Below are 19,142 nucleotides of genomic sequence, written 5' to 3' on the forward strand. Positions count from 1 at the left end.
GTATTACTCTCCAAAATACTAGGTTTCTTTAATGCCACTTGTATATAGTCAAGTGCTCCGATAGCACCCGGAAATGTATATTGTTCTTGCCACTCTGCCTTTGTTATTTGTATATTACGCACACTTCCGGAAACAATCCATTTTCAGGTAGTCATAGACAGTACTTTGAGCCACACCAGAATCCCCTGACATTCCGACCTGGAATCCCGGATCACTCAACGTAACGCAAGAAAACCAAGGGCACCGATTTCTCTGTAAATTTGGGGGGGGGGGGGGCATTCAGATGCAGAAGGTATATATATCAGGATTTTAAGACAAATTGCACTCTAATTATGCCAAATATTGTATATTCATAAATACAATAGGGGCCCACATGAGCTTTGGGGGGCCCGGGCCCTCACAGGATCGGCGCCCTTAAAGAAAACCCGCATCTTTTCATCATTACGTAGTCCACCACCCCGAATTTCGGTTGATTCTCCTTTAAAAAGGTTGTGCTAATCACTACGTTTTCTTTCATAAACTTATAATGCTTTTTGTAATCTCCATTTCCAACATTTCTATGCAGTTTATAAGTTTTTCTACGTAGTAAACAATCATATACTCTGCCATATTTCGCACGGAGTCACCTATTTAGCTTGCTCCACAAATTTGGAGAAGTTACTAGCATCACAGAGGAGTCTTTGATTTTTATTGATATCAAACGCGGAGTAGTTACTCGGCTCGAGAATAGAGGTGTGGTTACTTCAAAAGGGCGGGGCTTCTCCGAGGTCAGCCGAGACGACTAATGCTCAGTTCTCTTTTTATTGATACCAATGCGAGTAACTACTTCAAAATTGGGCGTAATGAGTAACTTCTCCGTTTTATTGATATCACCCAATGTCTTTTTACTTATAGCTTAAGCTCGGAACAGCCGAAGCAAATTAACTTATAAGCTAGAATGTTATACTTGATCAATGCAGAGGTGTATACCTACTTTTGGGACACCCTGTATATTTATGTTTATCCTGATAGACTAGTGTGCAATCTTGAGCCATGTTTCTAAGGTTAAAAAAGCAGTGATATTGGACGAGGAAATGTTTGGGAGGGAAATATTTGGCTTTTCGCACCAAAAAGTTTACTACTGTCTTTTTCTCTTATTCCTTTTTAGCATTTTAAGTGTACATGTATCCTATCTTGGAATGACAAATGAGTTTCAGGGCGCAACGAAATGGAAAAGTTGGCTGAAGCCCATCCAACTAAAAGAATGAGTAATACGTCTCCAGACAATTGTGATGCTGACATTTATTGAATTTTGACCGGCTGAAACTTTCTCTCTATCTCCTCGATCTTAATGTATACAATGAAGTTTGTGATAGGTCTGCTATCTGTGATGTAGTTACAAGTAGTATGCAGTAAAGAGTATATGTGTCACCGTTAGCAAAATACAAACACCAATAGATACAAGCTGCTAGTTAACACTATATTTTGTTACATCTACAGTATGTAAATAAATGACAATTTCTTCATAAATGCTACATGTACAGTACATAAATAAGTGACAATTTCTTCATAAATACTACATCTATAGTACATAAATAAATTATAATTTCTTCGCACATGCTACATATAGAGTACATAAATAAATGACGATTTGTTCATAAATGGTACATAAATAAATGACAATTTGCTCATAAATGGTACATATACAGTACGTAAATAAATTACAATTTCTTCATAAATGCTACATATACAGTACATAAATAAATGGCAATTTATTCGTAAATGTTTTATATATAAGTACATAAATAAATGGCAATTGTTCATAAATATTGCATCTATAGTACATAAATAAATGGCAATTTGTTCATAAATGCTACATATACAGTACATAAATAAATGACAATTTCTTCATAAATGCTACGTATACAGTACATAAATAAATTACAATTTCTTCATAAATGCTACATATACAGCACATAACAATTTGTTCGTAGATGTTATATATACAGTACATAAATAAATGGCAATTTGTTCATAAATGCTACATATACAGTACATAAATAAGTGACAATTTCTTCATAAATGCTATGTATACAGTACATAAATAAATGACAATTTCTTCGTAAATGTTACATATACGGTACATAAATAAATGACAATTTGTTCATAAATACTACTTATACAGCACATAAATAAATTCAATTTCTTCCTGCGAAATGAAAAACTGTCAGTTATGATTGGCAACAGACGATATGCTTTTTAGCGCCACAAAAGCTCTTTTTTTTGACTTTTTGTTCACCTTGATGTGATATAGCGACTTATATACAGAGTGGTCCATAATTATGTATGCGATGTTTTGAAGATTGCGATGAAGAAACTAGCAGCAAAACTGAATATAAATACATTATTCTCATACCTTTTCTTACAAGAAGTTTAATCTCTGTTCTCATGGCATGGTCTACAAATGTACCATCCAACTCGATACATGCCTGGAGACGAAGAGCAACGTTGTCACAAGCAACTTGACAGATTCGTACTGGTATCCTGTTGAACTGTTCTATTATAGCTTCCAGTAGTTCGACCAAATTTTATACGTGATATTGATACACTTCGTCCTTTTGACAAAATCGTAAGAAAAAGTCAGATGGTGGCATATCGGGAGATCGAGCTGGCCAGTTCACAGACCCACGTCGACTGATCCAGGAGTTGAGGAATGTATCATTCAGCCCCACAATCTTGTCTGGCATACACTAACAGTCAGTGTTGCCACAGTCATAGCTCTGAAGTGGGCTGAAAAATAGTACCAAATTGAAACAAAAAGGGCTGAATTCATTATTTTATACTAATGTAATACATGGATCTATAACACGAAACTAAAAGAGGTAAAGTTCTAAGAGACCCCCCTTCCCCTTCCAAGAGTCCAAATCAATAAAGTACTCTTTTTAAAAATTACTTTTTAAAATATCCAAATAGACGGACCCCGAACAACCGTGGAAGTAGATGAAACTTTTATTGCGCGTAGGAAGTATAACAGAGGCCACAAATTGAAAGGGTATCATCCGCAGTTATCATCTTTGGTATGTATTGAAAAGGAGACCAAACCTTGTATGTATTGTAAGGAACCTTGTCACCAAATATGACAAGCATTTGTTAAATGGTGCTGAATTGGGTAGAATTGTACCAACTTTTTTCACAAAAGGGGGTGAAAATGCCAGCGTGGTACCAACGGGCCGATGAATGACAAAAAGGGCTGAATTTGGTACACTTGTACCAAGTGTGGCAACACTGCATAACGGTTCTAAGTCCAGCGACCGTTATCTCCACTGTCAGGCTACACAGTGGTACCATATTGAAACTTTTTGGTCAAAATTAGATATAACAGTCAATCAAACACCATATACATTATTATAGGCAACCTTGTATGTCTTATGTTTGAGCAATATTTTGGTTAAACGAAAATCAAAATTTAAGAGTTAATGATCATATCTCATTAACCATAGTTCCTACTTCGTCTTGGTTGTGCTATAATGAAGACTATAATGAGGGCATATTTCAGTATCAGTTTACATCAATTAGTGGTATGGTTGTGATAGAACATCAATGTCTAAAGTGTACAAATTAGTTGATTTTCCTCCGTTTTCTCGAAAACTACGCATGAGTGTTTGCACTGATGACTATAATTTTATTGCGCTAAATAAGTTCCATCAATTGAAGTATGACTGATCTTTGGACAAATTTTTGTTTTCGTTAAACGCTAATAATATTGTTAGAATTGTTTATCAACTTTTTTTTTTTTAAAAAAAGTTTTTATATGTATACACAAAGGTGACGTTCAATAATCACTTTTTTGTTTGTTTTATTATTTTATGGCATGTTCTTCGAGACAGAATGTACGAGGAGTGTTCAGAAAGTAAGGTTACAAAGCCTGCAGTGAAACGTGTATATATTATTTCATACAACCAATACAGCCAATAGGTTATTTTTCGACATAGTCTCCATATCGGTTGAGGCACTTACCGCATCGAGGGATGAATTTGAAGATTCCCTCCTGAAAAATATCCTGTTCTTGCGTGTTCAGCCACGTTGTCGCGAAAAGTTTCACCTCCTCGTCTGAAGTGAAACGACAGCTTCATAGGTGTTCCTTCAAATGCAGGAACAGGTGAAAGTCGCTTGGAGCGAGGTCCAGGCTGTATGGAGGGTAGTCAAGGATATCCCAGCAAAATTGCTTCAATAGCGTGGTAACCGTCTGGGCTCCAACAGCTTGGCGACATTTTCTCTACGAGCCACAAACTTTCGACAACATTCTGTGACATGCTGACGAGACATTACAGTCTCCCCGTGAACCTCTACCAGCTGTCGGCGAATTTCAGCCGCAACTACATGTTTCGCCCACAGAAATCGAATTACTGAGCAAACTTCTTAGCGAGACCAGTTTTCCAGACGAGTTGCCATTTGTATTTACCTAAAACTCGCGCCATAGGTGGGGCGTGGCTGAAACTTTGCACAGTTGCCAACTCCATGTATTAAAATACTTCTCGTTCCTCTATAACAGACAAAACTCCAAAGATATCGGACTTGTAACTTTAGTTTCTGATCCTTTCTCGTACGAAGAGATTCACTTTACGTTTTTCCTCATTTTGAATATTTATCTTATAGTCATAGAATTCATTAATAAGTCAGAAAAAGAATATGAGTGGCATAGACGAAAATAAAATACAAAGATATATTTTCTCGCGTTAAAAATGGCAAATTTCAGATTTTTTTCTATGATAATTAATAATGTTTAGAATTTTAATGTCCATTTCTCAGTATGTCAGCATCAGAATTCTATGAGACGCGGAGTTTGCGTTTAATATGGTAACTCGAACCATGTTTATGTCTATCGGAATCGAACCAAGTATTCATACCAAAGACCAGAATACTGTGGAGTCATGGGGAACACTTTATTGATTAATGTGTTCAACTCACAGAAACATATAACGGATAATAAATACACTGTTCACACTCTCGAAGAATATTTATGTGTTTGTGGCAGGGTGGATTGATTTAAATCAGTCTGATTTAAATCACGATTTTAATCAAGATTTAAATCACTTGATTTTTTAAATAAAATCGTTGATTTAAATCAAATTCCGAAATGAATTAATTTAAAGTTAAAGTAAGTAAAATCCCGTTTCTCTTCTGTTATTTCTATTATGGAAGATAATCATAATACAATGAGACTCAAATGTATGTAAGCACAGTATGAAAACGAGTATCATGTAGGGAACGATCAGGGAAAATCCCGTTTGAACGGGTTACGGGTGAACCCTGATTTCTTCTCTTTGTAACACAGGGTTTTAAAATTTCTATTCCAACGGGGAAATCACCATGGACATTTAAGATGAAAAATCTTTTGTGTCCACGTCTATTTGTTTGTTTCCAGATAATAGGGGCGTATTTAAAGGGGTCCAATCCCCTCTCCGAAACAAAAAAAAAAAAAAATAGATTTTAAAATTTTGGGCGAAATTTATGTCCTATATACATAGAAGTTCCTCGGGATCGTAATACGACAAATTTTGGATGCGTTAAAATATCGAATAATACTTTTGATAAAGTGGATACTTGACCCCATTGCAGAACATGCCACGATCTGTGATGCGATCGCAGAAAATTTGCCGCGCCTGTGCAGGAAAAATTGTCAGAGGAAATAAAATAGCCAACAGAAAAGTATAAAAACGTGCCTGCTATGTATAGATGTCTTAAATGAACGGACAACTAGCATTTGAACTGTTTTTCCCGTCACATAAAGCATATTTTTAACAATCACCAGTGTTTCCTCTCCTGGAACTGATCATCTTGATTTTTTTTTTTTATTTTGGAATTCCCGCAGGGAATTCGTGTTATTATTCAGTTCAAAATCTCTTATCATCGCGAATTCTGTCGAGAAATTTGAAGCTTAAAATATATAAAACTATAATTATGCCTGTTGTGCTGTATGATTGTGAAACATGGTCGCTTACGCTGAGGGAAGAACGCAGACTGAAAGTATTTGAGAATAAAATCCTAAAACGAATATTCGGAACCAAAAGGAACGGAAATGAGGAATGGCGAAAACTTCATGATGAGGAACTGCATAATTTATACCATTCACCAAACATTGTTAGGGTCATCAAATCTTGGAGGCTCAGGTGGGCAGGACATGTAGCGAGAATGGAAGAAAGTAGGAACGCTTTCAGAGTTTTAACTGGAAGTCCAATCGGAAAACGACCATTAGGAAAACCTAGGCACAGATGGGAGGACAATATTAAGATGGATCTCGCAGAAATAAGAATACAAAATAGAAACTGGATTCAGTTGACTAAGGATAGAAGTCAGGAGAGCTTTTGTGAACATGGCATTGAACCTCCGGGTTCCATAGGTCATAGAGTGAGTTAGTTAATTTTAGGCGAAATTTATGTACTTTATATGTATTTCGTGCCGGTAGCTAGTTTCAATTGTTTAAAAATATGCCCCTGCCAAATATCAGTAACTTTCGTGAAAAGAAAAGTGTCATGTTGATATACATTGGCTGTACTTTTTCCTTAATGCTTATCTAAGAAACATTGTTTGGGATTGAAATAGGTTAACGATTGGGAATTAATTCAAAATTAAAACCCAATACTTTCACTTAAATGACATAATTAACATTTAATACTAATTCCTAATGCTTTTGCTTCAGTTCGCGACTTGTATTATACGAAGAAAAAGATTTGTTTTAAATCAAAAAAATCGATTTAAATCAAAAAAATCAACAAAAATGATTTTTTTGAAAAAAAAAATCATGATTTTTTTCCACCCTGGTTTGTGGTAACCAGAAAATGAAGCATTTTGGTTGACCATTCTCTGATCAAATTAGCCACTTCTTCGTATTTGAGGTTAGTAAATTGCCTTAAGTAATTCCAAAGAGATGGAGAAGTGTGTCTTAGACATGTTGAAGATATAGGTATTTCGAATCCACTCCATTGAGTTTGTGTTCCCCATATATTTCCCCCCCCCCCCTTCTCACTCGTTGATGTTCCCTTCTGACCGGATGTTAACATTGTTCCCTATCCAGACGTTAGCAGTTTATGACCGTTATCAAAGAAGGGAGAAAATCCACTAAGACTGACCCGGACTTCTTAATAAACTGTAGAGGAGTGGAGACTTCGTACGGAAGATGGGCGTCGTCTCCTATATGTGTATGAGTGTGTGTGTGTATGCGTATTGGAGACAGAATGGTCGAGGAGGCTTACGAGCTTTATAGTTGAATTACACCCATTCGGTCCCACTCGTCGATCTGGATGTGGAGATTGGTCTTCGTATTCGTTCCGTATGTAGTTTGCTGTTCTTGGCTTCAAATGTGATGAACAAAAATTATTTGTTGGTCTATATGATGATTTGTGTTAAGATTCGATGCCGTGATGGATCATTGCATGAAGAATTTTGCATAAAATATTTAATATTCTGACGTTGAAGAAATGATATTTTAATCTTGTTTAAAATATAGCTGCCAAGTATTTAGGAAGATTACAACGTTTTGTTGTAAGAAATGAAATGTATAATTTAAACTATCTATCCTAATACACATTTTTTTTACTGGTAGCTTCCAAATGGAATACAGTACGGTATTTTTCACTTTTATAAAGGTGAAAACACGAATGTACAGTCCGCAGCAAAAAATCTGCAACATGAACATGAAAGTTTATTGTAAAACGACGAAGTCTTTTGCTCCAAAATAAGTGTGCAGGGGACGACGCCGAAATTTCTCCTGGCGTATTCGTGCCACTTAGACGTTATGTTGATTCCCTGGACTGTTAGGCGTAATTTTACAATAAACTTACATGCTCATGTTGCAGGTTTTTTTTCTGCGGACTGTACATATACACTGTGGTTCAGTGGTAGAGCGCTTACCTCTGATGTCTGGGGTCCCCGGTTCGATCTCCGCGTAAGTAAGTTTATAATGGACAAGATCGTGTCCGTTGGTTTTCTCGGGAGTACTCTCGTTTCCTGCTATATTCTATTTCCATGAATTCTTCCATCGTCATTCATTTGCCTTAATCATCCGTCTCCCTTAGTCTAAAAGGCATAATCATGGAACGTTAAACTAGAAGATTGAATTTCATTTTTGAAAAAAGAAAAAAAAGATTAGATTCAGTGGTTTGTCATTTAACGGCCTGTTAGAAGTGTGGTTGTTTAACTGTGTTAATTTTGTAATCTTTTTAAATGAACAATCTTTAAAAGTGAAAACCAAATAATTCAGTTTTACAAAAGGTGTTAAAATATTAAAATCCCATATTTTACATCATAGTGAAACTTAAGGTTAGTGTAAAGGGACAAGTTTTGCCGATAGATGGCACTACAGTCTTCGTATCTCTCCCATGCATTTTTTACCTTTCACGAAAATTTACAATTTCCACCTAGAGACTAAATTTTTAGAGAAGGAACTTCATAACCTATTAAAGGGAACAATCCGTGCCGATTTTTTTATTTAGAATTTTCTTCATTGTTGAAACAGTTCCATTGTTAAAGGTTTCGATATCCATTTCAACAATGAAGAAAATTCTAAATAAAAATTCGGCATGGATTATTGCCTTCAATAGATTATGGAGTTCCTTTTCTAAAAGTTTGAAGTCTATAGGTTGAAATTTGTAAGAGAAATCGTGATTTTTTGTGAATGGTAAAAAATACATGGGAGAGATACGAAAACTGTAGTACCATCTATCGGCAAAACTTTTCCCTTTAAACCAACCTTAAAGGAAATTTGGTTTACCAATACTCCTTTACACAGCCAATCTGTTTGAGCGTCCGTCCCATCGTCCCAAAAAGATCTCAACAACTACTTGATGGATCACCATCAACTCTGGCCAGGATGTGGAGAGTAAAGTCAGGAATCGAGTTAGTTGATGAAATTGTTATTCAAACTAGGGGTGGTATAAATCAACCATTCCTGGTTTTAACTAGGGATGGACAAAACCGGTTTTTTTAAATAAAAACCGAAATCCGGTTTCTAGAAAAACCGACATTTCGGTTTTCTCCCAAACCGGTTCGCCTTTTCTCCGAAGCCGGTTTCAGTTTTCTCCAAAAACCGGTTCGGATTTTAACCTAGACCGGTTTCGTTTTTTTCACCGAAACTGCTTTCGGGTTTTACCCAAAAACCAGTTCGGTTTTTCACCGAAACTGGTTTCGGTTTTTTCTTCAAAACAGGTTCATTTCGGTGAAAACTTTTGGAAAACACACGAAACTATTTCTGTAGAAAAAGGAATCGGTTTCCAGAGAACAACGAAACACTATTCTGGTCAGGAATAGAAGAAATTTTTGGAAAAACAACGGAACCGGTTTTGAAAAAAATCGAAACTGGATCCGGTGAAAAACCGAACCAGTTTTGGAGAAAACCGATAACCGGTTTCGGTGAAAACCGTACCAGTTTTCCTAAACACCGAAAACAAAGAAAAAAAAAACGAATTTTGTGCCCATCACTAGTTTTAACGTTGATCATTACAGAGCAAAACGGTAAGGTAGAGAAAAGTGGTCTCCTGCAATCGATTAAGCATCCCAAGAATATATTTCATATCCATCTTTAACTCTCTAAACTGTAAAAAAAAAAAAAAAAAAAAAGGTAAATTTACAAAAAAAACGGTAGCAGGTGTGTTTGCCACTCCTTTATGTAAATCAATTTACATCTATAAAGTAAAATTACAAATATGACATGGTGTAAAGTTACAATTTTTTTCAATAAGAATATCATACTTTCTTATAATTTTACTGTAAATTTGTAAAAAAAAAATCAACAAATTTTGTAATTTAATCTAAGGAAATGTATATCAACTTACAAAATGAAGGGTAAATGATTTTACATTGAAGTTTGACAATTTAATTGCAAATTTTTTTCAGTGTTCTAAAACAGGACTTTAAAAAATAAAACATCATTTAAACACTTTTAGAACAACTTTTGAGAAGAAATTTGATAAAATAATGTTTAAAAAGTGTGCTATGCGTGTCCAGAAAGCATTAATTCTTAAAAAAGAAAAAAAATAGTCTAGTGTGATATATTTAAAACACTTCTCGGCAAGCACTTCGAAAACACAGTTATGTCAGATTCTGCAAACATATTTCGGACATACTTGGAAAAAACAGTATCTAAAAGGGGTTGAATATGTGTCATCCGGGGTTGTTCAAAGAGAGTCGGTTAATGTGTAAACTGTCCTTTGTCTAAAATTCTTTCTTTCTTTTCTTTTTTTTTTTTTTGTAGTGCAGAAGTAATAAAAATCCACTATGCAACTTCAGTATTGATCTACATAGAACAAAACTTGTAAGATATAGCGATTAGTGGTTTTCTGGAATCAATTAAGCGTTCTAAACCCCTATGCTAAAAAAAAAAAAAAAAGAAAGCGCGTATACTGTAACTCACGATTTTCTGCAATTCATTTTTTCTTAAGTTTATGGGTAAAATTCAGTTATTAGTAAGTGGAGATAATAGAAAGCAATCCATCTAAGGAGATATTTTCAAAAAATATAATAAAATAATAAAAAATATAACCAAAAAACAAAATTATGCTCGGTTTTGTGTATACTTGCAATAATGTTTTCGAGAGATTTTTGCAGTAGCAAAGCACGATTGCAGAGGGAATTCTAGGATTGGTAGTATCTAGAAGTTGAATCAAGGAACTAGAAAGTGGAGTAAAATATTGCATTTATTGGTTTAAACCTAGGATGTAAATTGTCTGCCAAATATAAATTAGCTTCTGTAACCAAGATGTATGGAAATATAAAAACAAAGAGAAAAACTGTCTTAAGTCTGGAAGTGACATGCTCTATAGCCATGAGCATTTATTTGTTAAGAAAAAGACAGACAACAAAAGGTAGTCTCTGTGGTCGAGTGGGTAGAGTGGCGGACTGGTAGTTCTTATACTGTTTTGACACCAGATCGAATCCCATCCTATCCACCTTTTTTTACAAACATTATAGAAAGTGTATAATTTTTATGTTAATAAGAACCGAAACAATATAATAAGGAAATCACTTTTTGTTTCCTCTGATGACGTTTTTTTTTTTTTTTTTTTGAATTATTGTACTAGTAATAGCGATTGTTTTCAGTTTATGGTGTTGTATAGCTTCTTCTCTCATCCTTTTTTCTTGGAAAAAGAATAATTTTGTCTCCAATAAAGTGTGAAAAATATATATAGACCGAAACAGACATCTTAGTACCAAACATGATTTATCTTTGATGAAATGAACAAGTTTCCCGTTATTAAAAAAGAAAGCTATAGAAAAATTATTGAAGTTGGTCTTTCTTTAGGTTTTCAACATGCTAAATATATATATTCTTTATAAGACTATACTTTAGAAGCCAAGATATGCGATAATACCCACAAATTTAGCTAGTGAGTGAAGGGTGTTTTCTGCACAAATATTTTACAGGTTTAGGTGCATGAAACACCAATACGCCATGGTCTCGCTTATCTGAACTTCGTTTATTCCACATACCGTACTATCCGACATATCAATGCAGGTAAAAAGTAGCATCAATCGGCAAGAAGAATTGTAATTGTGGTGTTAGTCTGTTTTCGATGCTCTGCACTCTATCGCCTAATACGCCCGTCTACACCATGACTCATACGTCTCAGTCACTGCAGGCACGTATCCAGGTTTTCTTTTCGGAGGGTGCCCAACACAAATCCTCGTAAGCACGTTATTCTAATGTTTTAAAAATATCAATAATAATAATAATAATAGTAAATATAATAATAATAATAATAATAATAATAATAATAATAATAATGCAATAATTCTGTATTTCTCTTAAACTTGTTCTTACTTTTCGTTTATGAACCGGTTTACTTTAAACAAACTGCATTGTAGCACAAACGAAATCAAAAAATATTCGTGTAATTAAAACTATCTGCTACGTATATCACATAACAAAAATAGCAAATGGCAATGAGTGTATCGTTCTAATATAGTAACGTTATAAACAGAACGGAAAGGAAATTGTAATTCCATTTAAAAGTGTTCTTTAATTCTACCTGGTATCAATGGCATTACGGTGTTCTTAGAATTATAACAACAACACATTGCCCACAGTTTGGACACTGACTCAAAGTAATCTGATACAAAAGAACCTCAAAAGGGAAAAGCAGGTCTATTAAAAAGTGCTTGAGTTTTGGAAAGGGACAGCTTCCAGGACCTCACGCTGGATACGTCCCTGATTCAATGCATTATATTTATTTCTTACAAAATATGATTATTGGATACGTAATATGTAAAATTATATCATAGTTTGACTTTTAATAGGTCTTTTCTTTTGGAAGCATTTGTGTTCCTCACAAATAGAACTGTATAATTTAGTTCTGTTTAAAGAAAGCATTCTTTATTCCTTACACATAATTGCATTTCTTGCACTTATGGATATGAAAAGAAAGGAGAGAGAGAGACAATACTCTAAAAAGAAACACACACACACAAACACAAGAACAATAATTTAACATCAGATTTTTTTTAAATGACAACGAGCTATTCTACTTCATTCGCTGTAACTGTAAGGCTGCAAGTCGCGCATGTTTTGCTTTTTCCGTTCCTGACTCACAGACACACTCTAAGTTCGTCTGCTGTGCAAAAACGGTGAGGGGGGAGGAATAAACATACCATACCATAAACTGAAAACAATAGCTGTTAACAATAGTACTCTAATCCTGCAATCCTGAATAAATACGTCGATTAAAGAACACTATCAATAAGTTATTATATTGTTTCGGTTCTTATTAACATTAAAATTATTCACTTTCTATAATGTTTTGTAAAAAAAAAGGTGGATAGGATGGGATTCAATCTGGTGTCAAAACAGTATAAGAACTACCAGTCCGCCACTCAACCACAGAGACTACCTTTTGTTGTCTGTCTTAACAAATAAATGCTCATGGCTATAGAGCATGTCACTTCCAGACTTAAGACAGCAGTTTTCTCTTTGTTTTTATATTTCCGTACATCTTGATTACAGAAGCTAATTTATATTTGGCAGACAATTTACATCCTAGGTTTAAACCAATAAATGCAATATTTTACTCCACTTTCTAGTTCCTTGATTCAACTTCTGGATACTACGATACTACCAATCGTGGAATTCCCTCTGCAATCGTGCTCTGCTACTACAAAAATCCCTCGAAAGCATTATTGCCAGTATACACAAAACCGAGCATAATTTTGTGTTTTTGCTTATATTTTTATTATTTTATTATATTTTTTTGAAATATCTTCTTATCTCCACTTACTAATAACTGAATTTTACCCATAAACGTAAGGAGAATGGAATAATTGCGAAAAATCTTGTGTTACAGTATATGCGCTTTTTTTTTTTTTTTTTTTTGTAAGCATGAGGGTGCCATTTTCTTTCTGAACTCTGTTTTCCAACTGGAAGTGGCAGAAATGAACCAATTCCGATTTTAACGTTGATCACTATAGGGTAAAAACATTATTACGAAAGCGAGAAGCGGTTTTCTGCGTCCCAAGAGTATATTCCGTCTTTGCTCTTTCTACTAAAATCGGAAATACTACGATCAGAACTTTTCCAGAAATCTACTTCCGGTTTCAGTATTTCACGCAATAAAAACAAAACTCCACGTAATACATACGTGACACTTTTGTTGTACCAATCCTTTGTTTAGTCAAAACTCATTTTTAAGGAAAAAGTCCTCGAGAAATTCGTTAAATCGTGCCTATACTGTAGTTAGTTTCTTGAATAACACTTTGTACATATTATAAAAGATTGGTACAAAACTAGTTGACGTTTTCCTTTTTCCTCGTCTATTATATATATATATATATATATATATATATATATATATATATATATATATATATATATATATATATATATAAAGTGAAAAGTAAAGTAAAATAAAAACACAAATATTGATGACTTCATAACCCCACTGTATGTGTGTGTGTGTTTTTTAAAGCGACATAAAAGAATTGTAATATTTCCTTGATTTCTTCCCTTCCTCTTCTGTCATTTTCCTCTTGTTCTTTCTTGAAGGTAAGTTGTATAGATTGGAGTTATTTGAAAGTTATTTACTTCTAACATGTTTTTGAGTTTCTGTTTGCTTGTTTTCCTTTGACCCTTCCTGTCTTATTTTTCTGCTTGCTTCTCCCAATGTAGTTTGTGTTGGAAGAAAAACTCTATCGATTTGCCACGTCACTTTTCTGTCAAGGACCTTTTCGACTTCTGAGAACGTCGTTACGTTTCCGACAGTGTAGCCAAACCGATAGATAAGCGGGAAATAGATTTTTTTTTCTCAGGTGAGGAGAGTGGTACAAAAGACACATGCACACACTTTGTAACTTTCCCTTCACGGTTTCGTTATATTGGGTGATGGAAACGAATGATAATGCAGTAAAAAATAAGGTTGTGATTTGAATATGGAGAGTGGACCAACTTCATTTTATTTTGTAACTTCGCTAATTAATCAAAAAGTAAAGGCCAGTATGGTTGACATCAGATTTGAACTTTATGAAATTCAGCATCTATCCAATGCCGTAACTTGTAGGGTGCAGCTTCCCTCCATTTAAGCTCCCCACTATTTGAAGGGGTCTACATCAAGATACAACTTTTCTGTTCCATATGTTAGGATATGAGCATGAATATATAAATGAAGAATGGAATAATGTTCACCACATCAAAATAAAATGAAACAAATATATAAGGTTTTTAAGTTGTGTGGGGATCACGGTGGCTCAGTGGCAGAGCGCTTACCTCTAGTGTATTGGGTCCTAGTTCGATCCCCGTCCAAGTAAATTTGTGGTGGATAACATCGTGTCCATGGGTTTTCTCGGGTACTCCCGTTTCCTTCCATTTTCTCATTCAACCAATTCTTTATCATCATTCACGTGCTTTAATCATCGTCTCCCTTAGCCTAAAGGGCATTAAGATTTAATTTCTTTTAGTTCTATCAAACAGTGCTCACTTTAACTAATGAAGCACGGAATAGGCCCACTATACGATTTCCAAAAAGTACTTAGCTGCTGCTGCTGCTCTGTCATCTGAACAATCATCTAAATAGATCAGAGCTTAACAAAACTAAGAAAGAGTATTGCATGAAAACAAATGTCTATTTCCAAAACAAAGAACCTTAAAGAATACATTGATCAAAGATAAAAAACTAAGGAAGTGCATTACATGAAAACAAATGTCTATTTCCAAAACAAGAAAAAACTTAAAGAATACATAGATCAAAGATAAACAACTAAGGAAGTGCATTACATGAAAACAAATGTCTATTTCCAAAGCAAAAAACCTTAAGGAATACATAGTTCAAAGATAAAAGAACTAAGGAAGTGCATTGCATGAAAACAAATGTCTATTTCCAAAACAAAAATACCTTAAAGAATACACAGATCGAAGTTTAAAAACTAAGGAAATGTATTACATAAAAGCAAATGTTTATTTCCAAAACAAAGAACTTTAAAAAATACATAGATCACAGCTTAACAAAACTAAGAAAGTGTATTGCATGAAAACAAATGTCAATTTCCAAAACAAAGAACCTTAAAAAATACATAGATCAAACATAAAAAACTAAGAATGTGTATTACATAAAAACAAATGTTTATTTCCAAAACAAAAATACCTTAAAGATAAAGAATACATAGATCACAGCTTAACAAAACTAAGAAAGTGTATTGCATGAAAACAAATGTCAATTTCCAAAACAAAGAACCTTAAAGAATACATAGATCAAACATAAAAAACTAAGAATGTGTATTACATAAAAACAAATGTTTATTTCCAAAACAAAAATACCTTAAAGAATACATAGATCAAAGATAAACAATTAAGGAAGTGCATTACATGAAAACAAATGTCTATTTCCAAAACAAAATACCTTAAGGAATACATAGATCAAAGATAAAAGAACTAAGGAAATGTATTACATAAAAACAAATTTTTATTTCCAAAACAAAGAACCTTAAAGAATACATAGATCACAGCTTAACAAAACTAAGAAAGTTTATTGCATGACAACAAATGTTTATTTCCAAAAGAAAGAACCTTAAAGAATACATTGATCAAAGATAAAAAAAGCTAAGAAAGTGTATTACATGAAAACAAATGTTTATTTCCTAATCAAAGGACCTTAAAGAATACATAGATCAAAGGTTAAAAAATTAAGAAAGTGTATTGCATGAAAACGAATGTTTGTTTCCAAAACAAACAAAAAAAACCTTAAAGAATACATAGATCAAAGATAAAAAACTAAGAAAGTGGATTACATGAAAACAAATGTTTATTTCCTAATCAAAGGACCTTAAAGAATACATAGATCAAAGGTTAAAAAACTAAGAAAGTGTATTGCATGAAAACGAATATTTGTTTCCAAAACAAATAAAAAACTTAAAGAATACATAGATCAAAGATAAAAACCTTAAGAAAATGTATTGCAGAAAATCAAATGTTTATTATTCACCGGCCTATGCTTTCTTTACCTAAGTCATATTGTTTGGAACTGAAAATGGAACTTGTAGAGCATTTGTCACTGTAAGTGTCGAAATTACCTAACTCTTCCATGTGTGGGAAAATAATCTTTTAATACCACACAAACTTAGAGAAAGTGCTTTACAAAATTTTTAAAGAAAGCCTCACGTGTACTAGTCAGTCGTAGATACCTAATTTAAAATCTTTGAAACAATTCAAAAGGATACTCGAAATAGAAAATCATGAATAATGTAACAATCTAATTAAAAAAAAAAAATCATTTACACATATTTTTAATGTTCAGCATTGGCTATTTCAAGTATGATTTAAAAAAAACTACTATTTTTTTTTCTAAATAAGTAATGTAGTATTAAAACTTATTTGTCCACATATATAAACTTATATGAATACAGATAAGAAAACAATTTTTAAATGTTCCAAACATGCAACTTTTATGAGATCTTTTGGGTTATTTTTATGACTAAAACTTGCATCCCAGACATTGTAATAGAAATTTGGAAGTTCTGTATAAAAGATCCACAGTGTATTTTCCTGTTCATAACACTACCGAGTCATAATCTAATCTAATCTATCTTATCTAATATAAATAAAATAAAGAATTTTTTGTCTGTGTGCGGCCTGAGACTAGACGAGTGGACCGAAAGTTACCAAATTTGGGTCACGGGTACCTTGGTCCAGGCCCCAGACCAAGACGAAACGTTTTTTTTTTAATTTTTGAAGCAGGGGGTAACAGGGGGGGGCGCTTACCGGGACATGTAAAAGTAGTAGAAAATGACCGATATTAGTGTCGAATTCATAGTTTTCGTGGTCATTGAGATCAATTGTGAAACTCTGATTGCACTAACTTCCAAATTCACTTCATTCGGCTACGGGCCGGGGTCACCGGGAAAGGGGGGGGATACTGAGACATGTAAAAATAATCCAAAATGACCGATATTAGTGTCAAATCCATAGTTTTCGGGGTCGCTGAGATCAATGATGACACATCCATTAGAGATGATTAGTTACCATTCTATGCGGGTCGGGGTTTACCTGCAAGGGGGGAGTACTGAGACATGTAAAAACAATCCAAAATGACCGATATTAGTGTTAAATCCATAGTTTTTGCGGTCGCTGAGATGAATGGTAATAATTCCACAGGCATTGACTTCCAAATACAGCCCCCATGCGAAGAATGGGTATTTCAGCTAGTCATTTTACATTTTTTTCTTACGTAAAATTGTAACATAGACAGGCTGCCGTTAAAGACAGATAGATCTCTATGTATTTTATTTTCCTCGTATAATAACGTTTTTAAAATCTTTCCAATCCTGTCTTTCAGGTATGAAATCTGCTGCAGAAGTCACATCAATTGCATTTTGTGGTGAGTACAAGTAACATTTCCTCAATTTTGCATTCCGTAACATTATTTCGTTTTTCTGACGAATACGTAGAACAAAGTTTCTTCATACGCATTTCCAACCTTTCAAGAGAAGCTCTTGGAATAACATAATTTAACCTAAATTTGTCAAACAATTCATAAGAAATAAAAGTTTACTTCGGTTACGGTCTTGGGCATTTTAAGGAAGACCATTAGTAACTTTCAAGTCAACTGTGGCCCAAATTCGAATTCCTGAGAAATTAGTAGATATAACGTGTGAGTTTCGTTTGAGAATGTAAAACAAAGTTTCATTATTTGCTGCATGAGGTACTACTTGGCAGGCGACCTGATTACGATACTTCAGGAAAATGCAGTAGTAGTTTCTTAAACAGCAATCATTACCTGATTAATTTGGCTATATGCATGTGTTTTTCGAGTCATTCAAGTATCATAATTAGAATTTTCCTGAAGTATCGTAATCAGGTCGCCTGCCAAGTAGTACCGCATACAGCAAATAATGAAACTGTTGCGATCAAAGATGGAGTGGTTCAAGATTTGTGAGTGGGTCGTGGGTCAAGAGAACGTGACCTACTGCGACCCATCACCTACCTTGACCAACTCTGACCGACCAACTCATCATGACCCACTCTGACCTACCAACCATTCTGCTCAGTGCATTGTAGACAGCATTTTCTGAACGTAGGTGAATTTTCTACGTTTTACTTTCAAGGCCTTCATTTTTCTTCCTTCAATTCAACGAGGAAATAATTATATAGATATTTAAATTGGAATTCATCGTAATATGGACCCATGACAAACACTTCATTTTATATCATAAAGGTCAGATCCACCGGACTGCATTGCAACAGAGCGTTGCTTGAGCAATTGGCGCCTTTGGCGTGGGAGACCCGGATTCGATTCCCGGCGGGAGCTCATATTCGGATCCCACGTTAAAACTGTAGGTCTCATATAGCCTCGCTGCTGAACGGAACACTAAACTTAAATCAAATCAAATTGAGCAATTGATCGTAGAAATTCTAACTCCGATTAATGATAATTTCACAGCCTTGTTTTATTACAAGTGTAAACTCTTTTGTCAGTAGAGAGGAAGGTGTCAATTATGGGTCAGAGTTGATGGCGATGGGTTTTGGTGAGTGGTGGGTCATGTCGGTCGTGGGTTAGAAGGTCACAGTGGGTGGTGGATCAGTGAATCATAGGTCAAGTTTTCATTGACCCACGCCTTCTGGTTCCGATTTAAAAATAGGATATAATAAATTTATATAATTGACATATCTCAAGTAATTTGTTGTAATAAAA

General features: G+C 34.3%; 1 protein-coding gene across 2 annotated transcripts in view; it reads left to right on the forward strand.

Moving 5' to 3' along the window:
* Nucleotides 1-19,142, forward strand: part of LOC145669686 (protein Fe65 homolog) — a 748,169-nt gene that overhangs the window by 146,483 nt on the left and 582,544 nt on the right. For both annotated transcript variants that reach the window (XM_081737961.1, XM_081737963.1), the window contains exon 2: nt 17,787-17,828. The gene's annotated coding sequence lies outside the window, so the exon portion shown is untranslated. The remainder of the gene's footprint in view (nt 1-17,786; nt 17,829-19,142) is intronic.

This window comes from Thermobia domestica, chromosome 14, assembly GCF_964235325.1.
Source record: "Thermobia domestica chromosome 14, izTheDome1.hap1.1, whole genome shotgun sequence".
NCBI classification, from domain to species: Eukaryota; Metazoa; Arthropoda; class Insecta; order Zygentoma; family Lepismatidae; genus Thermobia; species Thermobia domestica.